This window comes from Solanum stenotomum, chromosome 11, assembly GCF_019186545.1.
Source record: "Solanum stenotomum isolate F172 chromosome 11, ASM1918654v1, whole genome shotgun sequence".
NCBI classification, from domain to species: Eukaryota; Viridiplantae; Streptophyta; class Magnoliopsida; order Solanales; family Solanaceae; genus Solanum; species Solanum stenotomum.
The window spans coordinates 52015439-52021614 of NC_064292.1; the positions used below are offsets into that span (position 1 = coordinate 52015439).

At 32.8% G+C, this 6176-nt stretch overlaps 1 pseudogene; it reads left to right on the forward strand.

The window, feature by feature from the left end:
- Positions 1-3034: 3034 nt before the first annotated feature.
- LOC125844386 (cytochrome P450 71D7-like) overlaps positions 3035-6176 on the forward strand; it is a 23274-nt pseudogene continuing 20132 nt past the window's right edge.

Consider the following 6176-nt stretch of genomic DNA (forward strand, 5'->3'; position numbering starts at 1 on the left):
ATCCTCGTGTCACCTATTCCAATCTTGATTGGAAATAGTCGAGATAGCTCAATTGATACTTATCAGGTCACACTCACGTTTAGATAATATATACTTGGATATTGTTGAAGCTGATTGAATTTATTTATTTACTTGAGGGAAAAAAAAATGAACTTATGCAAGTGAAAAATATTATTTCACTTGATATAGATTTAAATATAAAACTTTAATATTTGTAAACAAGAAGCTGGAATAGCTCAGTTGGTTAGAGCTTGTGGCTGTTAAGTACAAGGTTGGAGGTTCAAGCCTTTTTTCTAGCGTTTTCTTTTTCAACATTTTTTTTTGGTTTTCCTCCCGATGTTTTGTACCCGCAATTAGAGCCTGACTATTTGAAATTCGCGCCACGTAGGGTACCATTCGGGGGGAATCACTCCTTACTAAGGATTTTTCTATATCCAGGTTTTCCACCCGGTGTTCAGTACCTGCATTAGAGCCTGACTATTCATAATTCGCGCCACATAGGGCCGGGGAGAATCACTCCCTGCTAAGGATTTTCTATATCCAAGGCTCCAACCCGAGACCTCTGATTAAGAGAAAAAACAACCACATCCGCTTCTCCACATCTGTTCGTGGTATTATTCGAGGAAACATTACCATATACATAACAAAATACTACTCCATTTTTTTTTACCAAACATTATTTAACATGCCTTGTTTCACTTAATTATGGCATGTAACATGTCTTGTTTTGATTATCAAGATAAAAGGAAATTGTCACATTTAATTCTAATTACAGTACTTTTTACTAAATAAATGGTATCTCAATGTTAACTAAAATTAACATGTACTAGATGTTATTACATGTTATTTTTAATTATTATTTTTTACTTCCTCCGTTCCTTTTTATGTCATTCATTTCTATAAATAGCTGGTCCATAATACTTCCTATGTCCCTAATTACTTGTCCACGTTTCTTTTTTTAGTTGTCCCTAATTACTTGTCCATTTTGACAAATCAAGAAAGGACAAAAAAAAATTTACCTATTATATCCTCAATTAATTACTTTGAAAAAGGTAGAACTTCTTGAAAATCTTAAATTTTTATTTCATCTACTTCATAATTAATAGGGGTAAAATGATAAACTCACTATGTCAATTATTGTTTTCTTAATAGGTGTGTCAATTTAAAAGTGGACAAGTAATTAGGGACAGAGGGAGTAATCATTTCATAAAATCAATGCATAAATTGGCATATTGTTCCTTTCTTACCCTTGTGAGTTATTAACCTTGAAAATATACATTTGACCAACTTAGAAAAGTTAAGTAAATGATTCATGTTCATTGGTACGTAAATTAATTAATCAAAATAAATTAATTCATATTCATTGATTGAAAACTTGAGTTTCAAAAAAATTAAATAAGAGTAGAACGGTAAAATTACATCTTTTCTTAATGCAAATGCAAAGTAAAAATGTGACATATAAAAAGGAACGGAGGGAGTATTAGATAAGGCAAAATATGGGTCATAGCCTAATCCAAGCAACTCTTACCTTAGCATAGTGGTTTATAGAGTTTAGTTAAGCTTAACTCTGATCCAAGGCCATTAATATAGTGCACGAGCTTCTAAAAAAAATCTCTCTGCCGAAACACAATTATATTCTCCTTGTTTTTTAATCATGAATCAAAATGAAAGATCAGATGTGTTTGTTCAAATTAAGTCATAGATAAGAAACAAAACCACATATTTTTTTTTTGAAAAAATAAAAAAGATATCTTTTTTTCCATAGATTAAGTTAATAAATGAGCGGATCAAATTTAAATGTGTTGGTTGGATCATATTTGAAAAAGAAACTCTATCAATCTTTAGGATGACTAAATACAATACCAGTACCACCATGACTAAATAGTTCTAGTCCACCATGAAGTGTAAGGCCCAAGTCCACATAGTTGTAACTAGAAATGACACCAAGTAGTCACATGATTGTTACATGTAGTTTTATAATATATTGTATGTATAAATATAATGTTTGGATTATAAGTTATATTATTTTTCGTTATTTTATAATGCCTCACACCGAAAAATGATAGGTAAACATCTTATTCTGACATTCAGGAAACAATTAAGCACTTCAACTTTGAGTATCTACATCTAAACACTTCAATCTGTCTTCATTGTTAGTTAAACACTTCAACTTATAAAATAATCGTCCAAACACCTCCAAAATCTATATGTCATCGTCAGATGTCCACGAGACATGGTGAGGATGGATTGAGGTGTTTACGTATGCATTTTCAAAGTTGGAGAGTGTGTGTGTGTGTATATATATATATATATATATCATATCAACAATTTTTTTTGGTTTTCCTCCCGGTGTTTTGTACCCACATTAGGGCTTGACTATTCGAAATTCGCGCCACGTAGGGTACTATTCGGGGGGAATCACTCCTTACTAAGGATTTTTCTATATCCAGGTTTTCCACCTGGTGTTCAGTACCTGCATTAAAGTTTTTTGTGGAAACAAATTAGCAAAGTGTTGAAAAAATAAATCACTAGTAGTGAAATGATTTCATAAATCACTTGTATGGTTAGTTTAAATACAATATATTTTTTAGCGTGATAACTGATGTTTAAGTAAAAAATTATTACTTAAATTTTATTGTATTTATCGCTAAAAGTTCCATTGTGTGCAACGATCGATTTGGTGTGATTGCATCGTTACCTTAATTTTTTTATTTCTCATTTTATCTTTACTTATTATTTAATTAATTAATAACTCTATTGTATCCTTTAATCTACCTTTCTAAAGTAACTCTATCACGTAACCTACTTTTCTTGTAGGTTTATCCTTCAAACTGTTGATGTGATATGACATTGTATGATGATGGAGAGCGATATAATCTACACAAATATTATATTTATTAAAATAATATAATATGATACAATCAAACACAATACAAAGCCGTATAATACATTATGAAACAATATGATCTTTGTCACCACTATAAATATAGAACTTTGAGTTAAGAATCACCAAGCACACTCCCAAAATGCAAATCTTTAGTCTAGTTTACATTTTCCTTTTTCTATCTTTCCTCTTTTTGCTAAGAAAATGGAAAAACTCCAATAGCCAAACAACTAAAAAATTACCTCCAGGTCCATGGAAACTTCCTTTTATAGGAAGCATGCATCACATTGTTGGTGGATATCCACATCATGTCCTTAGAGATTTGGCCAAAAAACATGGTCCTCTAATGCACCTTCAACTTGGTGAAGTTTGTGTTGTTGTTGTTACTTCTTCTGAGATGGCTAAACAAGTACTAAAAACTCATGACCTCGCTTTTGCATCTAGGCCTAAACTCTTGGTCACGGATATTATCACTTATGATAGTCGTGACATCACCTTTAGCCCCTATGGTGAGTGTTAATTAGGCGCGTTTACCCTAATATATTTGAGTTTTACTTTTTTCTCAAAGGACAGAAGTATATTTCCCCTTTGAGGATCCTTCTATATATATATATAATATATGACATTCACAATATAATCCTTAAAGGAGTACTTGCTTACGGGGAGAATGTAAATTAACTTGATTTTTTTGTAAGTAGGTTATTAATTGGACAAAATACATAAACGTGCTCTTTAACTTGACATCAAATGGTATCTATGCCCTCCAATGTTGGGTGTTATCAAGTAGACACTTAAACTTGTTTAAAGTTGAGTAAGTAGACACACGCATCTTACATGACATAATACAAGATTTGCTTTGTTAGGTTTTGCATATGACACCTGATAATTTCTACACTTAATAAACAGGTGACTACTGGAGACAAATGCGTAAAATTTGTGTCATGGAACTATTGAATGCAAAGAATGTCCGGTCATTCAGTTCGATTAGACATGATGAGGTTGTTCATCTCATCGACTCTATACGATCATCTTCATCTTCTGGAGAGCCATTTAATTTTACAGAAATGATGATTTGGTTTGCAAGCTCCATGATATGTAGATCAGCATTTGGTCAATTACTAAAAGAGCAAGACATATTTATAAAACTAATTAGAGAAGTGTTAAGATTAGCAGATCAAGGCATTGATATGGCTGACATTTTCCCTTCATACAAGTTCTTCATGGTCTTCGTGGAGTGAAGCAAAAAATTCTAGATGTCCACCATAAAGTAGATTCAATTGTTGAAGATGTCATCAATGAGCACAAGAAATTCTTTGCAAATCACAAGACTAGTGATGATGGATTAGGAGGTGGTGAAGACCTAATTGATGTCCTACTAAGACTTATGAAGGATAAAAGTCTTCAATTTCCAATCAACAACCACAATATCAAAGCTATTATTATTGTAAGTATTGAATATTATGTTTGTTCTTACTCAAAACCATTTGTAAAAAGTTTGGAGATAATATCTGAGATGGTCACTCATCTAAGGATAGTTCTGTTAGAACGTCATTCAGCTTTGTTTTAAATTTCTCAAAAGTCATGACTCAACTATTTTTAATTGCAGGACACGTTTGTTGGTGGAACGGAAACTACATCAACAACAACTATATGGGCTATGGATGAAATGATGAAAAATCCAAGTACTAAAAGCTCATGACCTCAACTTGGTGAAGTTTGTGTTGTTGTTGTTACTTCTTCTGAGATGGCTAAACAAGTACTAAAAACTCATGACCTCGCTTTTGCATCTAGGCCTAAACTCTTGATCACGGATATTATCACTTATGATAGTCGTGACATCGCCTTTAGCCCCTATGGTGAGTGTTAATTAGGAGCGTTTGCCCTAATATATTTGAGTTTTACTTTTTTCTCGAAGGACAGAAGTATCTTTCCCCTTTAATTTGAGGATCCTTCTATATATATATATATATATATATATATATATATATATATATATATGACATTCACAATATAATCCTTAGAGGAGTACTTGCTTAAGGGGAGAATGTAAATTAACTTGATTTTTTTACAAGTAGGTTATTAATTGGACAGAATACATAAACGTGCTCTTTAACTTGACATCAACTGGTATCTATGCCCTCCAATGTTGGGTGTGATCAAGTAGACACTTAAACTTGTTTAAAGTTGAGTAAGTAGACACACGCATCTTACATGACATAATACAAGATTTGCTTTGTTAGGTTTTGCATATGACACCTGATAATTTCTACACTTAATTAACAGGTGACTACTGGAGACAAATGCGTAAAATTTGTGTCATGGAACTATTGAATGCAAAGAATGTCCGGTCATTCAGTTCGATTAGACATGATGAGGTTGTTCATCTCATCGACTCTATACGATCATCTTCATCTTCTGGAGAGCCATTTAATTTTACAGAAATGATGATTTGGTTTGCAAGCTCCATGATATGTAGATCAGCATTTGGTCAATTACTAAAAGAGCAAGACATATTTATAAAACTAATTAGAGAAGTGTTAAGATTAGCAGATCAAGGCATTGATATGGCTGACATTTTCCCTTCATACAAGTTTCTTCATGGTCTTGGTGGAGTGAAGCAAAAAATTCTAGATGTCCACCATAAAGTAGATTCAATTGTTGAAGATGTCATCAATGAGCACAAGAAGAATTTTGCAAATCTAAAGTAAATTTATGTTTTTTTAATATAACGAGGAAGTAAATTTATGAAGCTCATACCTTTGTATGGCGTCTGTGTATGTGTTAAGTTCTTTAACTATACCATAAGAATCAAAGGTATCGTCAACAATAGAAATGATGGATATGGTCTTAGCAAGCATGACGCGAGCTTGAGAATATTGAGGCTCAAAATACACTCCTAATGCCCAAAAATAACATTCAACTACTCTGTCTCTAGCATATGGAAGCGTTGTCACAAAATCCAATTCCTTCCACCACCTTGATACTTCAGCAATTTCTTGTTTGTGAAGCATTTGGAGCAAGTTGAAATCCAATTTGGCAAATCTAAGTAACGCATCGTTCTTTGATTCATCCTTCTCATAGATTGAGGATATGAAGAATCGAGTCTCTACTCGAGGAATGCCCTTGTGCAAAGATTGCTCAAGGGCATGTGTTACTTGCTCTTTAAGAGGAGAGTTCAAATGTGGAGTCGCGGACTCAAGATGAGTAGTGGAGAAAACAAGTGCATCTTCTAAGAAATCTTCACCATGTGTCCTTACATGTGAAGCTTCGTATAAACTCAATAATCCTAAAA